Below are 18,807 nucleotides of genomic sequence, written 5' to 3'. Positions count from 1 at the left end.
TATTTTAAGATTAGGCATGACTCTCCATGCTAAATGGTTAGCACAGTGCCAGTCATATGGAAAGTTCACCATCATCATCATTTATTCACGACTTTACTAGAGTCTTGAATAAGAGCAGTGATCTGGGATCCAGGCTCCATTCCATCAGAGGTACAAACACTGTAGCACTGAGGCTTAGATCATTTTAGTAAGATGCACTCTATTTTATTCCCCAAATCACTGTCCCAGAGCCAGTTTCCTCAACATAACGGGGGAGGGGCCCTAGCATTGGCTGCATTTTCCTTGTGGGACCCCAGCAAACTTGGGGAGGTGAGCAAGCAGGGTAAGGAGCTAGGGTCATGACAATGACAGGTGGCTCAGCAGTGGGTGGGACCCACAGACAAACATAAGGAGACAGAGACAGGACTCAGGAGAGGGCCAAGAGAGCCTCAGCTGCAAGGAACAAAAAGGACTGGGTGGGTGGGCAGCACCAGGGATGCCAGCAGTCGCTCCCTGTCTTGGCAGGCAAGTGAGGCACAATGGGAGAGCATCTGGCAGCAGACAGCAGGGCCACAGGAGCAGGCCTTTGGCTTCCTGGAGGGCTCATCTTAGAAGCCAGCCCTCATCCCAGGACATCTGGGTCCTGCAGAAGTGGAGCTACAACCCCTGAGAGAACTGTTGGGGTGCTGGATGGGTGAGGGGATATAACACAAGGAGACAAAAAGAACTGAGCTACAGGAGAGGGTGGGATGTAGGTTCAGTGGCGTACAGCAAACCCCAGGGAATTTGGCTATGGAAATGGAGGCCTGCAAGATGAACTGTTATTGAGCCTTGAAGCTGAAGCCCAGGGCCTGCTCCCAGGACAGCAGGACTGAACCCATGTGGACAGTTAATGTGACAATTCAAACATTGGTGGGATGCCAAAGCAGGCATCCGAAATGACCCCGACTCATCGGAAGCTCTCCAGGATCTGCTAACTGCTTCTCCTTTCTGGTTGGGCAACCAGTGGTTGTTCCTTCACCCAGAGCAGTAACTATCTGAACAAGTTGTGTTAAATTAATTCTTCAGAGATGAGGATCTTGAAACAAAAGTAAAAGATCCCTCCCTTCCTCTGAGAATAAACTTATGAAAAATATAATGTCTATTGCACAAACACAGGCAGTATAGAAAAATATAAAAGATAAAGAGAAAAACTTATTCATAATTCTACCCTACACACAAAGAGAATCTCTACTAATAATTTTTTAATACATCTTTCCTGGCTCTATTTTCATGCATCTAGAAATATCTCATTGATTTCATTATGTGGATGAAGTTTTCTGTCTTGTCATTTTCACTTAATAACAAAAGTATTTGTCAAGTTTTAACAACTTTGAATACAGATAGTTTAATGCCTGCATAAGGGTCCTACCATATATTATAATTTGCTTAATTTTCCCCATTGTTAGGTGTTTAGGTTGTTTTCAGTTTTTATTGTTATACACAATACTATAACTTTTAAAAATAAAATAGTAATTATTGTGAATAAAGTGTTTCTATATTCAGGATTATTCTCTGAGAACAAATTCCCAAATGTGCAATTACTGGGCCAAAGGATATGAGCACATTTCTAAGGCTCTGGATGCACTCTGAAAATTGTTTTTCCAAATATACCCCCAGAGTGTATGATGGGTGTTTCCATATCCTTGCACTTTTCTAAGTTTTCTTAATGTTTGCTAATTAAATAAAAATTAGAATTACATTAAAATTTAAAAGGTGATCCAGATTGGGCGTGGTGGCTCAAGCCTATAATCCTAGCACTTTGCGAGGCTGAAGCAGGTGGATCACTTGAGGTCAGGAGTTTGAGACCAACCTGGCCAAACCCCATCTCTACTAAAAATATAAAAATTGGCTGGGTGTGGTGGCTCACGCCTGTAATCCCAGCACTTTGGGGGGCCGAGGCGGGCAGATCACCTGAGGTCAGGAGTTTGAGAACAGCCTGACCAACATGGAGAAACCCCATCTCTACCAAAAATACAAAATTAGCCAGGCATGGTGGCGCATGCCTGTAATCCCAGCTACTCGGGAGGCTGAGGCAGGAGAATCACTTGAACCCAGGAGGCGGAGTTTGCGGTGAGCCAAGATCGGGCCATTGTACTCCAGCCTGGTCAACAAAAGCGAAACTCCATCTCAAAAAAAAAAAAAAAAAAAAAAAAAGCTGGGTGTCGTGGCTCACGCCTGTAGCCCCAGCTACTTGGAAGGCAGGAGAATTGCTTGAACCTGAGAGGCAGAGGTTGCAGTGAACTGAGACCATGACATTGCACTACAGCCTGGGTGACAAGAGTGAGACTCCATCTCAAAAAAAAAAAAAGTGATACATTTTAATTAGTGTTATTTGCGTTCTTTTCTTTAAATCTGGGAGTGCTATGCTTCACACCTCTGTAGTGAAAGGGATGAGTATGTTCTCCGTTTGAAGAGAATTGCTTCCTGACTGGAATCTAAGGAAAAACAATCTCATTAGGCCTTGTCGATGAAAAGAGTCAAACACTGCAAAACATTTGGAGATTTATTCTGAGCCAAATATGAATGACAAATGGCCTGTGACACAGCCCTCAGGAGATCCTAAGAACATACGCCCAAGGTGGTTGGGGCACAGCCTAGTTTTATACGTTTTAGAGAGACATGAAACATCAATCAAATACATGTGAGATGTACATTGGTTCCATCTGGAACGGTGGGACAACTCGAATGCTGTGGGTAGTGGGACTCCCAGGTTATAGGTGCATTTAAAAATGTTCTGATTGGCAATTGGTTGTAAGAGTTATGATGAATAAAAAGGAATGTCTAGATTATGATTAGTGGTTATGGAGACCAAGGTTTTACCATACAGATGAAGACTCTAAGTAGCAGGCTTCAGAGAGAATAGCTTGGAAATGTTTCTTATCAGATGTAAGATCTGTGTTGCTGTTAATGCTGGTGGGCTTCTCCTGAATTCCAAGAGGAAGGAGAGTATAATGAGGCATGTCCAACACCCCTTCCATTATGGCCTGAGCACGTTTTTCAGGTTAACTTTAGAATGCCCTTGGCTGAAAGGAGAGGTTCATTCAGATGACTGGGGGAGCCTTAGAATTTTATTTTTTGGTTTACAGCACCATGTTAGCTCCTGCTCAACACTTTTGCCCAGTGGTCCTGGCTGCTGTTGGTCAATGGTTTTGTGATCAGTACTGATGAAGATGCAGACGCTGAGGCAGGGAGGAACCTTTAGTCCTCGTGGGCTGATGAAATCAACACTCCCTGCTAAGAACTCGGCCCTGAACAAATAGTATAGGGTGGAAAATGGACACTGTCCCTTTTCTGTGGAATCCAGTTTGTGAAAGAGACAGAGATAATTGCAGAGAATATGCAGAAGATATGAATTGACCCCCACCCAGCCCCTGTTGACTTCACTCCACCACATTTGCTAAGGAATGTAAAAAGTGATCATTAAAAGGAAGGTGCTTTGGGGCAATGTCCTTTGGAAAAATAAATAAATTAATTAAATGAAATAAATAAAAGGAAGGTGCCTCAGCCTCCCAGAGGCATTTTCTTCACTGTAAAGCACCTCAGTCCATTCACAGGCCCACAGTGTTTCCAGGCTATAATTGTAAGGACACCCATTCCTTACAAAATGCTCAGACACTCATGGCTCTTAAGAAGACTGCAAAGGAAAGCTTGAATTTCTTAAACTGTTTTCTAGAGTGCTAAGTCCTGATGATTAATATTCATGATCACAGAAAGGAAACATTGTAGCACCCTGAGGTAACTTCCAAGTCATCAAAGAGATTAAATTAAACTTAGAACCATTTTCATATTTAAGGGCTATGTTATTCTATTCTGCTGCTTTGCAAACTGACAATTCATGTATTCTGCCACATTCTTATGCTAATCTCCCTGCTTTCAATTATTCTGGATAAATTGGAATTTACTGTAGGATCTCACAGAGCTTCCCATTCTATTTTTTGTTGTTGTTGTTTTTTCCCTCCCTTTGTGAAAACCCACACTCCTCAAGCCTTGTCACTGCCACAGGAAGCTTTGTGCCTTTGTCTGGCCACCTTTTCTTTGTCGTAGCTGGTCTGCAGCACTCAGGAAAATGCTCCTTTGCTTTGGAGGAGTCACTGTCAAGTTTCTGTTTTGTGTCTTTCTAAATATCTCTTAGAAAGTGATGAGTTGGGGGCAAGCTGTGGACCAGGAGAACCATCAACAAATTAAAGTTCTATTTGTTAATATGAGTAACACCTGTAACTTGATAACAAGTGTTGATACATAAATTCTTAGCTGAATACCGTCCCTCCACGACTCAGAAATTCAAGCCATTTAATGAAAAATACAAATTTATCATTGTTCACCTACAAACACCAGTAACTGGTCAGGGTGAAGACTGGGGTGAAAACAAGTTTATAATTAATTAAGCTTGACAATGAATGGGGTGTAGGACTCCAAGTCATAAATTTTCCAGTTGCTCTTCCCTGACATCGCTTCCTGTGGTTTAGCTTTAGTATCCACAGAATATTGTTTGTAGTGACAAGCTGAAATTGTTTTGTATTTCATGACATTGGTAGGAAAAAACTCTAAAATTTATGGGACTACTGTGATTCTGTGTAGCTCTGAATCATACCAAATTAGTTCCCCTCTGGTGGCTATAACAATGTTTCAGAAAGCCAGTAGCTTAAAAATACAATTTATTATCCTATAGTTCTTGAGGTCAGAAGTCTGAAATCAGTTTCATTGGGCTAAAATTAAGGTTTCCTCAGGGGTGTGTTCCTTCTGGAGGCTGTTGGGGAGAATCCTTTCCCCTGCCTTTCCCCGATTCTAGAAGCTTCCTGAGTTCCTTGGCCAATGGCCCTCTTCATCCATCTTCAAAGGCAGCAACAGCAGATTGAGTCCTTCTCAGGCTGCCATCCTCTGTGTATTTTACTCTGCTTTTCTCTTCCACTTAAAAAGATCCTGTGATTACACTGGGACCATGTGAATAATTTAGGGGAATTTTTCCTTCCATCTCAATATTCTTAATGTAATCACATCTGCAAAGTTTGTCTTCCTGTGCAAGTTAACGTATTCACAGGTTTCAGGGATTCGGATGTGGACATCTTTGGGGGCCATCATTCAGTCTACCACATATGCCAAAATGCAGTTGCGTTCCTTTTTAAAGAAAATATTTTTGTGCTAGATCAACATCTGGGTGAATAAGCGAAACCATATGCAGATTTATTTTTAGGACCTCAAATGAACATTTTTACATTCATGTGTTTATTTTTTTATACTTTTTTCTTTTTTTAAAATTATAATTGAAGTTCTGAAATACATGTGCAGAACGTGCAGGTTTGTTACATAGGTATACATGTGCCATGGTGTTTTGCTGCACCCATCAACCCGTCATTTACATTAGGTATTTCTCCTAATGCTGTCCCTCCCCTTGCCCACCACCCCCCAACAGGCCCTGGCGTGTGTTGCTTCCCTCCCTGTGCCCATATATTCTCATTGTTCAACTCCCACCTATGAGTGAGAACATGCACTGTTTGGTTTTCTGTTCCTGTGTTAGTTTGCTGAGAATGATGGTTTCCAGCTTCATCCATGTCCCAGCAAAGGACATGAATTTATTCTTTTTTGTGACTACATAGTATTCTATGGTGTATATGTGCTACATTTTCTTTATCCAGTCTAACATTGATAGGCATTTCGATTGGTTCCAAGTCTTTGCTATTGTGAATAGTGTTGCAATAAACATACATGTGCATGTGTCTTTACAGCAGAATGATTTATAATCCTTTGGGTATATACCCAGTAATGGGATTGCTGGGTCAAATGGTACTTCTAGTTCTAGATCGTTGAGGTATCGCCACACTGTGTTCCCCAATGGTTAAACTAATTTATGTTCCCTATTTCTCCACATCCTCTCCAGAATCTGTTGTTTCCTGACTTTTTAATGATCACCATTCTAACTGGCATGAGATGGTATCTCATTGTGGTTTTGCTTTGCATTTCTTTAATGACCAGTGAGGATGAGCTTTTTTTCATATGTTTGTTGGCCACATAAATGTCTTCTTTTGAGAAGTGTCTGTTCATATCCTTTGCCCACTTTTTGATGAGCTTGATGGGAAGAGCATTGAATCTATAAATTAGTTTGGACAGTATGGCCATTTTCATGATATTGATTTTTCCTACCATGAGCATGGAATGTTTCTCCATTTGTTTGTGTCCTCTCTTATTTCCTTGAGCAGCGGTTTGTAGTTCTCCTTGAAGAGGTCCTTCACGTCCCTTCTAAGTTGTATTTCTAGGTATTTTATTCTCTTTGTAGCAATTGTGAGTGGGAGTTTGCTTATGATTTGGCTCTCTGTTTGTGTATTATTGGTGTATAGGAAAGCTTGTGATTTTTGCATATTGATTTTGTATCCTGAGACTTTGCTGAAGTTGCTTATCAGCTTAAGGAGTTTTGGGGCTGAGATGATGGGGTTTTCTAAACATAGAATCATGTCATTTGCAAACAGAGAAAATTTGACTTCCTCTCTTCTTATTTGAATACCCTTTATTTCTTTCTCTTGCCTGATTGCCCGGGCCAGAACTTCCAATACCATGTTGAATAGGAATGGTGAGAGAGGGCATCCTTGTCTTGTGCCAATTTTCAAAGGGAATGCTTCCAGCTTTTGCCCATTCAGTGTGATATTGGCTGTGGATTTGTCATAAATAGCTCTTATTATTTTAAGGTATGTTCCATCAATACCTAGTTTATTGAGTGTTTTTAGCATGAAGGGGTTTTGAATTTTATTGAAGGCCTTTTCTGCATCTATTGAGATAATCATGTGGTTTTTGTCATTGGTTCTGTTTATGTGATGGATTATGTTCATTGATTTGCATATGTTGAATCAGCCTTGCATCCCAGGGCTGAAGCTGACTTGATCATGGTGGATAAGCTTTTTAATGTGCTGCTGGATTCGGTTTGTTAGTATTTTATTGAGGATTTTCACATCAATGCTCATCAGGGATATTGGCCTGAAATTTTCTTCTTTTCTTGTTTCTCTGCCAGGTTTTGGTATCAGGATGATGCTGGCCTCATAAAATGAGTTAGATAGGAGTCCCTCTTTTTCTGTTGTTTGGAATAGTTTCAGAAGGAATGGTGCAAGCTCCTCTTTGTACCTCTGGTAGCATTTGGCTGGGAATCCATCTGGTCCTGGGCTTTTCTTTGTTGGTAGGCTATTAATTACTGCCTCAGTTTCAAAATGTGTTATTCGTCTATTCAGGGATTCAACTTCTTCCTGGTTTAGTCTTGGGAGGGTGTATGTGTCCAGGAGTTTATCCATTTCTTCTTGATTTTTTAGTTTGTTTGTGTAGAGGTGTTTATAGTATTCTCTGATGGTAGTTTGTATTTCTGTAGGATCAGTGGGGATATCCCCTTTATCATTTTTTATTGTGTCAATTAGATTCTTCTCCCTTTTCTTCTTAATTAGTCTGGCTAGCGGTCTATCTATTTTGTTAATCTTTTCAAGAAAACACCTCCTTGATTCGTTGATTTGTTGATGGTTTTTTTGTGTCTCTATCTCCTTCAGGTCTCCTCTGATCTTAGTTATTTCTTGTCTCCTGCTAGCTTTTGAATTTGTTTGCTCTTCCTTCTCTAGTTCTTTTAATTGTGATGTTAGGGTGTCAATTTTAGATATTTTCCGCTTTCTACTGTGGGCATTTAGTGCTATAAATTTCCCTCTAAACACTGCTTTAGCTGTGTCCCAGAGATTCTGATATATTGTGTCTTTGTTTTCGTTGGTTTCAAATAACTTATTTATTTCTGCCTTAATTTCATTATTTACCCACTAGTCATTCAGGAGCAGCTTGTTCAGTTTCCACATACTTGTGCGGTTTTGTGTGAGTTTCTTAATCCTGAGTTCTAATTTGATTGCATTACGGTCTGAGAGACTGTTTGTTATGATTTCCATTCTTTTTTATTTGCTGAGGAGTGTTTTACTTTCAATTATGTGTTCGATTTTAGAATAAGTGTGATGTGGTGCTGAGAAGAATGCATATTCTGTTGATTTGGGGTGGAGAGTTCTGTAGATGTCTATTAGGCCTGCTTGGTCCAGAGCTGAGTTTAAGTCCTGAACATCCTTGTTAATTTTCTGTCTCGTTGATCTGTCTAATATTGACAGTGGAGTGTTAAAGTCTCCCACTATTATTGTGTGGGAGTCTAAGTCTCTTTGTAGGTCTCTAAGAACTTGGTTTATGAATCTAGGTGCTCCTGTATTGGGTGCATATATATTTAGGATAGTTAGCTCTTCTTGTAGCATTGATCCCTTTACCATTATGTAATGCCCTTCTTTGTCTTTTTTGATCTTTGTTGGTTTAAAGTCTGTTTTATCAGAGATTAGGATTGCAACCTCTGCTTTTTTTTTTTCCCTTTCCATTTGTTTGGTAAATCTTCCTCCATCCCTTTATTTTGAGCCTATGTGTGTCTTTGCATGTGAGATGAGTCTCCTGAATACATCACACTGATGGGTCTTGACTCTATCCAATTTGCCAGTCTGTGCCTTTTAATTGGGGGCATTTAGCCTATTTACAATTTAAGGTTATTATTGTTATATGTGAATTTAATCCTGTCATTATGATGCTAGCTGTTTATTTTGCCCATTAGTTGACGCAGTTTCTTCATAGTGTTGATGGTCTTTGCATTTTGGTTTGTTTTTGCAGTGGTTGGTACCAATTTTTCCTTTCCATATTTAGTGCTTCCTTTGGGAACTCTTGTATGGCAGGCCAGGTGGTGACAAAATCCCTCAGCATTTGCTTGTCTGTAAAGGATTTTATTTCTCCTTCACTTATGAAGCTTAGTTTGGCTGGATATGAAATTCTGGGTTGAAAATTCTTTTCTTTAAAAACGTTGAATATTGGCCCTCACTGGCTTGTAAGGTTTCTGCAGAGAGATCCACTGTTAGTCTGATGGGCTTCCTTTGTGGGTAACCCAGCCTTTCTTTCTGGCTGCCCTTAACATTTTTTCCTTCATTTCAACCTTGGTGAATCTGACGATTATGTGCCTTGGGGTTGCTCTTCTCGAGAAGTATCTTTGTGGTGTTCTCTGTATTTCCTGAATTTGAATGTTGGCCTGTCTTGCTAGGTTGGGGAAGTTCTCCTGGATAATATTCTGAAGTGTGTTACCAACTTGGTTCCATTCTCCCTGTCATTTTCAGGTACACCAATCAAACGTAAGTTTGGTCTTTTCACATAGTCCCATATTTCTTGGAGGCTTTGCTCATTCCTTTTCATTCTTTTTTCTCTAATCTTGTCTTCATGCCTTATTTCATTAAGTTGACCCTCAATCTCTGATACCCTTTCTTCTGCTTGATTGATTTGGGTATTGATACTTGCGTATGCTTCACAAAGTTCTCGTGCTGTCTTTTTCAGCTCTGTCAGGTCATTTATATTCTTCTCTAAACTGGTTATTCTAGTTAGCAACTCCTCTAACTTTTTATCAAGGTTCTTAGCTTCCTTGCATTGGGTTAGAACATGCTCCTTTAGCTCGGAAGAGTTTGTTATTACCCACCTTCTGAAGCCTACTTCTGTCAATTTGTCAAACTCATTCTCCGTCCAGTTTTGTTCACTTGCCCGCGAGGGGTTGTGATCCATTGGATGATAAGAGGCATTCTGGTTTTTGGAATTTTCAGCCTTATTGCACTGGTTTTTCCTCATCTTTGTGGATTTACTTACCTTTGGTCTTTGCTGTTGGTGACCTTCGGATGGAGTTTTTTGCATGGTTGTCCTTTTTGGTGATGTTGATGCTATTGCTTTCTGTTTGTTGGTTTTCCTTCTAGCAGTCAGGCCCCTCTTCTGCAGGTCTGCTGGAGTTTGCTGGGGGTTCACTCCAGATCCTGTTTGCCTGAGTATCACCAGCAGAGCCTGCAGAACAGCAAAGATTGCTGCCTGATCCTTCCTCTGGAAGTTTTATCCCAGAGGGGCACCTGGCCAGATGCCAGCCAAAGCTCTCCTGTATAAGGTGTCTGTCGACCCCTGCTGGGAGGTGTCTCCTAGTCAGGAGGCTCGGGGGTCAGGGACCCACTTGAGAAGGCAGTCTGTCTTTTAGCAGAGCTTGAGCACTGTGCTGGGAGATCGCTGCTCTCTTCAGAGCTGTCAGGCAAGAATGTTTAAGTCTGCTGAAGCTGTACCCACAGCTGCTTCTTCCCCCAGGTGCTCTGTCCCAGGGAGATGAGAGTTTTATCTATAAGCCCCTGACTGGGGCTGCTGCCTTTCTTTCAGAGATGCCCTGCCCAGAGAGGAAGAATCTAGAAAGGCAGTCTAGCTACAGCAACTTTGTGGCGCTGCAGTGGGCTCTGCCCAGTCCAAACCTCCCAGTGGCTTTGTTTACACTGTGAGGGGGAAAACCACCTAGTCAAGCCTCAGTAATGGCGGACGCCCCTCCCTGCACCAAGCTGGAGCATCCCAGGTCGACATCAGACTGCTGTGCTGGCAGCAAGAATTTCAAGCTAGTGGATCTTAGCTTGCTGGGGTTCTTAGGGGTGGGACCCACTGAGCAAGACCACTTGGCTCCCTGGCTTCAGCCGCCTTTCCAGGGGAGTGAATGGCTCTGCCTCGCTGGTGTTCCAGGCACCACTGGGGTATGAAAAAAAACATCTTCAGCTAGCTTGTTGTCTGCCCAAATGGCCCTCCAGTTTTGTGCTTGAAACCCAGGGCCCTGGTGGCATAGGCACCTGAAGGAATTTCCTGGTCTGTGGGTTGTGAAGACCATGAAAAAGCATACTGTCTGGGCCAGAGTGCACCATTCCTCACAGCGTGGCTTCCCTTGGCTAGGGGAGGGAGTTCCCCAAACCCTTGCACTTCCCAGGTGAGACAACAGCCCACCCTGCTTCTGCTCACCCTCCATGGGCTGTACTCACTGTCTAACCAGTCCCAATGAGATGAACTGGGTACCTCAGTTGGAAATGCAGAAATCACCCATCTTCTGCGTTGGTCTTGCTGGGAGCTGCAGACTGGAGCTGTTCCTATTTGGCTGTCTTGCTCGGGAACCTCATGTGTTTATTTTTAAGTGACAAATTTAGGAACATGATTTAGGCTCAATATTTTATTATCACATCAAAAATCATCTCTCAGGAATCTTAGGCCAGATCGGAACCCTGACCTTTCCTCATCTTACAGCAGATTCTCTCCTCCCATTGGTGGCTGAGGTCAGCCCACCACTCAAGAGGAAGAATTCTTCCTGCCCGACATAGTTCCTGTCCCTCAGCCCTGCTGGAGACAGGTGTGAATGCCCACACCCATCACAGCACAGGCTGTGTGTCTGAGGAAGGGATCAACCAAGCAAGCGAGTGGCATCACTGATTCTACCATAAATGCTTAGATGTGTTCTGGCATCTTGAGGGGTGGAGGGAATGTTGACCTTAAGGATCCATCAATGGGACCACAGCACTCCCAGGGAGCTTATGTAGGAAGAAAATGGAATTACATTTGCCTCCCTTCTGTTCTCAAAAGTAACTAAGACCCTTGAAAGGCCAAATTTTAACTACAGGATTCTCATTGACTATGTGTATACACGCTGCTTTCTTTCTCCTTACAACTCAATGAAAATGATAGGCTTAGACAACATTAGACCATCTGTACCCGAAGCAAAGATAAAGAAGGAACCAAAGGAAGAATAGGCATGTGAGGGTGAGGCAGGAAAATAGAGTCTGGAGGCAGGGAACATAAGGCCAATTCACACTTCAGCTATAACAGGAAATATCCTCTCCGTAGGGCATACGCCATAAATGACTGTAACTTTACTTCATCCTCTCCATTTATGTAGGGTGTACCCAAAGTAACCAGTGGAATCCTCTAGGGGGTATTTAAACTCCCAAGAATTCTGTAATGGGGCCTGTGAGCCCCTATGCGTAGGCCCGCTCCCACACTGTGGAGTGTACTTTCATTTTCAATAAGTCCCTTCATTCCTTCTTTGCTTTGTTTGTGTGTTTTATCCAATTCTTTGTTCAAGATGCCAAGAACCTAGATACCCTCCACTTTTAAAAAGAGTAGCCATCTTGGACAAAGCAGATTGATATTGCCTTTCCTTTTTAAAATTTCCCTTTTCCTTCTTTCCCATCTCCTTGAGTCACAATTTTCTATTCTTGAGCAGCAAGCTCAACTTCCCCTTTTACAAAAGCAGCAGTGTCACTGATTCTGCCGTGAGTGCTTAGATGTGTTCTGGGATCTTGAGGGGTGGAGGGATCCATGTATTAAGGGTAGAGACCCCATGGTGAGTACCTGGCTTCCAGTCATGATTCTGCTCCCTTAGTACCTACATGCCCTTGTACAAGTTACTGAACATCTCTGGCATCCATTTCCAGATTTGTGGATTGCAGCTAATCGAAACACCTAACTCATGGATGATTGTAAGTGTTAAATCAGTCTTTACAAGTAAGGTGCCTAGAACAGTGCCTGCATGGGCTATCACTCAATAATTGTTGGTTACCATTATTATTGCCACAATTTCCAGAGCTGGGACAGGATGTCTTCCTACTAAATGAAGGGAGTTCATTTCCACTTCAATGGAGAAAGTAGTGGATAGAATCTTCCATTAAGCTTTCAGTTAAATTTTGTTAGTTATAAAATGTTTGTTCACAAAGAAAAGGGAGGTGTCCCACTAAATCTCCAATTGGTGGAAATCACAGAAGAGATATTCTTGACTTTAGGACCCCTAGCATCTTTACCTGCTGTCTTTACCAGCAGAGATCAGCCCCTCTGGGAACAAGCTAAAACTTCTGAGCTATGATGTTCACAGGACTCAGATTAAAGAAATAATCATGTTTCCAGGAAAGAATGTAGTTGGCCCCAAGAATTCCCCAAACCTTATTGATCTGAGCCCACAGTCACACGTCATGCATTGGGACTGTTTGGGGGACAGTCTGTCTGGGTTTGTTCTTAAGTTCAACTTAGAGCCTTTCGAAAAGAATCCAAAGGCTGACATCACGTTACTCCTAACAGTCCTTAGGGCTCTGACTTTAAAGATGAGGTTAGAATAATTTGTAATCAGCACTTTTACTACTTAGAATAATGATTGTTTCAAAAATCTTGGAGTCCACATACCTGTTGTTTTATTTATTTATTATTTATTATTTATTTATTTATTTATTATTACCATTTTTTGAGATGGAGTTTTGCTCTGTCATCCAGGCTGGAGTGCAGTGGTGCAATCACAGCTCACTGCAACCTCCGTCTCCTGGGTTCAAGAGATTCTCCTGCCTCAGTCTCCCAAGTAGCCGGGATTACAGGCACCTGCTACCATGCCCAGCTACATATCTGTTGTTTTAGAGTCAAACTTTCTCTCCTAGTTGTGATTCCGGGTTAACTGACATCTTTTGATGAAGGCAAGGTGAACTTAAAAACACCCCAGTGTACATTTCACACCTTTTAAATGAGTGAAACCTGAAGGAAGGCATTTGGAAATATACTGGCAACCCACAACAGGAGAATTTGGTTTTGCTACTTTTAGCAGTATGGGAAAAAAATTTTCTGATTCACCCCTGTGATGAATAAGGCATACATATCTATACAGCAGCCAGATGAGGATGGGGAGCTATGGGGATGGGGGTAGTCATGCAAAAACAGCTTATCCTCCTCGGGCACCAAATGAACACACAGACTAATCCCCACTCATTTCCAGAGTGCCCACCTGACCAATTCAGACAACCAGGCTGTTAGTAGTTCTGCCACAGAGGATCAAAATAAGGGCCAGAGAGACTTCCTTATATTCTTTTTAGAAGCACATTCTGAGTACCATTTGCATTTTTTCCCCCAAAGAGTGTTCTAAATAGACACTCTGTCACTTTTAATATGGTCCTTGGAGACCTGAAACACTGTGCTCTTCTGATTCTGGGGGGAAAAAAGGAGGGGGCAGGGGAAGAGTTTCTAGTTCATCTTATGTTACCCCCTGGGAATTCAGCTCCAACCCTGTGTAATTCTCAATTATGAGCATGGACCACAGATGTGACTCTAGAATGCAACTTAGATTTCTTTCCTGGAAGAAACTCTTCAATGCAATTGCTTAGGCTAATGACTTCCTCTAAGAACTGACTTTAGTGTTTGCTTATCGGAGGTTTTGGGTTTGTCCCTTTCTTATCAGGGGATTAATCTTATTGCAAATCACATTATGGCTTAAGAGTTTAAGTCAAATCAAGTATGGTATCTGGCAAACACGAATGAGTGCTTCCTAGCTTCTCGTGCTTATTGGCAATCCTTGACATTCCCTGGTTTGTGGCTGCGTCACTGTATTCTCTGCCTCCGTCATCATAGGGTCTTATCCCTGTGTGTCTGTGTCCAATTTTCCTTCTTCTTATAAAGACACCAGTTGTTGGATTAAGGAGCATTCAAATCCATGATGATCTCATGTTAACTTGATTGCATCTGCAAAGACCCTATTTCCAAACAAGGTCACATTCACAGGTTTCAGGTAGACATGGATTTTTGCAGGACACTGTTCAACCTAGTACACAAGCACTATCTCATTTAATCCTCACGACAACCATATTAGCCCAATTTTATGGATGAAGAAACAAATTACTTCCAGATCTTCATTTCCACTGTGTCCAACTCTTAATGGACCTCTCTATTAAGATGTTGCACTGGTACAAAGTCAATATTCCAAAAACAAATTCATCATTGCCTAAACTTCCCCACCACTCCCTTTTTTAAAAAAAAAATAGTCTTACTATCCATCCTCTAATCAAGTCAGAGACATCTTTGGCACTCCTCCACCATCTATCTCCATATTTAGACAGTCACCAGAGCTATTAAATTTGCCCCTTTGGTATTTTTTAACCTTTTCATTCCTGTGCTTTCCTTCTGCCACTGTCTCACTTCAAGTCAGTGGTGGTACTCTTCACTTTTAGATATGAGTAATTAATAGTTTTCCAATCTTATGTGAAGTGCTCTGCAAAAGGCAGTTTCAGATGACTCCCTCCAAAGAGGCCTTTACTCTCCTAAACAGACATTCTAGAGTTACTGTATTTCAGCCTTCACATTTCTAAGCTATATTACTATAACTTTTCCCCAGTTATCTATTCTGCATATTGAAACCAACACAAAAGTTACTGACTTAAAATGACAATCATTTATTTAGCCCATGAATCTGATACTTGGGCAGAACAGTGGGATCTTATTTCTGTTCCATGAAGCATCAGCTGGGGTGGCTCGAAATTGCCTGGGAGCTGGAACAGCTGAGGCTGCTTGTACCTGGGACCTCCCTCTGTGTCTCTGTGTAGTCTCTCTCCTCCATGGTGGCTTTGAGGTGGCCAGACTCCTCACATGGCAGCTCAGGGCTTAAAAAGTGCAGGTCCCAGGAAAGAGAACCAGGCAGAGCTGTATCTCCTTTTATGATCTGGCTTTGGACGTCACAGAGCATCACTTCTCCCATCCACCCCTACTCCAGGCAGTCACAGAAGTCTCTACGGCTCACCAAGACCTCCAGACTCAAGGGGAAGGGACCTAGAGTTTACCTCGAGAATGGCAGTGGTGAGGTTCTGGAAGATTGTGTGGGATTAGAAAGCCGGTTCTGGCCATTTTTGGAAAATATGATCTTCACAACACATTTCTAACAGCTCTTCCTGCCTCCCATCAGGTCCTCCCCCAATTTGGTTTTCCCCACTGATGCCAGCGTGATCTTTCAAGACCGAATATGATCATGTTAACCATGTTTCTCTCCTGCCTAAAATCTTTGAGTATCTCCCCATTCACTTTATTTATTTTTATTTTTAAATTTTATTTAAATTTTATTTATTTATTTATTTATTTTGAGACGGAGTCTCACTCTGCTGCCCAGGCTGGAGTGCTCACTGCACTCAGCTTACTGCAACCTCTGCCTCCCAAGTTCCAGCGATTCTCCTGCCTCAGCCTCCTGAGTAGCTGGGATTACAGGTGCGCACCACCACGCCCAGCTAATTTTTGTGTTTTTAGTAGAGACAGGGTTTCACCGTGTTGGCCAGGCTGGTCTCGAACTCCTAACCTTGTGATCTGCCCACCTCGGCCTCCCTAAGTGCTGGGATTACAGGCATGAGCCACCGCGCCCGGCCAATTTTTTTTTTGTTTTTTTGGTTTTTTTTTTTTTGACACGGAGGTTTTGCTCTTGTCACCCAGGCTGGAATGCAATGGCGTGATCTTGGCTTACTGCAACCTCTGCCTCCTGGTTCAAGCTATTCTTCTGCCTCAGCCTCCCGAGTAGCTGGGATTACAGGTGCCCGCTACCATGCCCGGCTAATTTTTGTTTATGTTTAGTAGAGACTGGGTTTCACCATGTTGGCCAGGCTGGTCTTGAACTCCTGACCTCAGCTGATCCCGCCTTCTTCAGCCTCCCAAAGTGCTGGGATTACAGGCATGAGCCACTGCGCCCGGCCCCCATTCACTTTAAATGACGTCTAAATTTCTTAACGAGGCATATAACAGCCTTTGTGACTGGGTCCCCATCTCTCTCAAGACTCATCTCGCATTTGTGACCTTTGAATTCTCCATGCCTCAATTACGTGTCAGCCAGCAGATACCAGAAGTCACCGTGGCCTCTCACATCCCACAGCCTTTTCTCATGCAGTATCCTAGAGTGCACTCTTACCACATTTCCCTCTCACTTGGTGGAGGTGTCTCCTCTGCCCCCCACACCCCAGTCCTATGCATTTAACTCTGTTGTTGATCTCCATCATAAGGCTTTCTTTTTTTGTTGTTAATTTCAAGTAGATTGCTGTTTTGTAATCATGAACAACTCCACTAAAAGATATAATTACTTTATGATCTCTTCAACAGGATTTTACCATGTTGAGTGCTGGATATTTTTATAGCTCTATAAATGTTCTTAAACTTTCTTCCGAGACACAGTTAAATTACTTGGAAACAGTTTGAACTTTCCAGGTCTTGCTTTTCAGATTCATTAGCTGACACGAGAGCGGCACTCAGCTAGGACTGATTATTCCCACTACTGAGGCCAGACCTTCCTGACTAGCCAGTGCCCCACAAATCATGAGGCTCTCCCTCTGGCTGATGGAAACCGGCACGCTTCTTGAGCTTGTGGGAGGGTCAGGCACTCTTTCCTCTAATCCTTTCACTTGGTTCTTTTTTCCCAGTACTGGGTAGTTTCTTCCCATGTGCAGACTGACTGTGCTGAATACTTGAGGGAGACCTGCCACAGCTCTCCAGAGTTCTGTCTGTGCCACTCTCTCTTCTCTTCTATTTTGTCCAGTGATCACTAGCCACTTTAGTGTCTCCAAACTCTCAGCGCCATCTGCCTATCGGTGAGTCCACCAGGTACCACATAGGTCCCCGCTCCTGGCACTGTCGCTTGGAAACCCTCTCAAGGCATTAATCTGGGGCCAACATACGACTTAGCTCTCATGTTTTCATTTTCTCAGGGATCGCTGTCCTTTGTTGCCCAATTCCCAGCGTCTGGTAAACTGTTGTTTCATGTCCATTGTTTTTTGGGTTTGTGGTTGCTGCTGCTTCAGGTGGGAGGGGATAAATTCAATCCCTATGACTCCATCTTGGCCAGAAGCCACACTCTCTAATCTCATGCTGATGTTTTCTGTGCTGACCTGTCCTGCTGCCACCTGTCCTGTGAGCTCCTTCAAGGCAGGGCTGTGCTGATGCCAAGTGTTTTAGCACCATTTTGTGCTATTCATAAAGTCCACAAATGTTTGTTGAATAAAGTAAGTGTTAGACTCCAAAACATACAAATATGAATAAGACAATATCTCTGTTTTGAAGAAACTTAGAAACCAATGGGAAGACAAATCTCATGAAGAAGCATTCTAGGCTATTTGTTTTGGGGGGAAAAAAGCATCAGAGAACACAGTCCAGATGAAGAGAGAGTCAGAGTAAGAGTCAGTCCTGGTGCAGATAGAACTTTCTTTCTTGAGGCACTACTTTCATAAACTGTTCATAGATGTTTTGTAACAAAAGGGTTCTGGTCAAACCAGTTTGAGAAAACCTGGGTTAAATAGATTTCATCAGGTCTGTACTGCAGGAATTACCAGAATCTTTAATATGTTCATGTGCATTGTGATGTTTTGAGAAGGGGATAAAATAAGCAGTGTTTCCCAATACTGTTTTGATGATGGGATCTCTCTGATCTTAACACATCTTGGAAGGCTGCCATTTCTTGGAAAGCGCGTTGGGAGACACCTTTATAGCATCGTCAATGTGTGATTTTTCAGCCTTTGTTTCTGTATCTCCAGTATCCATGAGGCCGCTTCTGTGGAGCAGCCTCTTGCTCTTCTGCCATTGCACACCACAGAACATAAAGGTCTTCCCGTGTTAAGGCTACATCTAACTTCCCATAAGTCTTCAAGTTATAAAAGGGCATAGTGCTGGGTTATTCTAAATAGTAAGCTCCCCTAGCGTGCAGAGAGTACAGTGTACAGATCTTGGACATTCTCATTCCATTTAAGAATCACAGTATCTAGCTGGGCGCAGTGGCTCACACCTGTAATTTCCACACTTTGGGAGGCTGAGGAAGGAAGATCTCTTGAGCCCAGGAGTTTCAGACCAGCCTGGGCAACATAGTGAGACTCTGTCTCTACAAAAAAAAATTAGCCCAGTGTGGTGGCGCATGCCTGTGGTCTCAGGCAGCTACTCGGGAGGCTGAGGTGGGAGGATGGTTTGAGCCCAGGAGGTCCGAAGCTGCAGTGAGCTATCATCACGCCACTGCATTCCAGCCTGGGAGACAGAGTGAGACCCTGTCTCAAAGCAAAGACAAAAAAGAATCACACTATCACAAAGGGACCAGTACACGAAGTGGTTCAGTAGTTTCAAACTCCATTTTCAGCAGCAAAAATGGTTTTGTTTTGCCTCGTTTTCTGAGTAAAATCTTAC

At 42.6% G+C, this 18,807-nt stretch overlaps 1 protein-coding gene across 1 annotated transcript in view; it reads left to right on the top strand.

The window, feature by feature from the left end:
- Positions 1–18,807, top strand: part of NCALD (neurocalcin delta) — a gene marked incomplete at its 5' end in the record, with an annotated part of 333,310 nt that overhangs the window by 299,161 nt on the left and 15,342 nt on the right.

This window comes from Pongo abelii, chromosome 7, assembly GCF_028885655.2.
Source record: "Pongo abelii isolate AG06213 chromosome 7, NHGRI_mPonAbe1-v2.0_pri, whole genome shotgun sequence".
Lineage (NCBI taxonomy): Eukaryota > Metazoa > Chordata > Mammalia > Primates > Hominidae > Pongo > Pongo abelii.
Note: the sequence above shows the minus strand (reverse complement) of the source record. Positions and strands in the feature narration are given on the sequence as shown.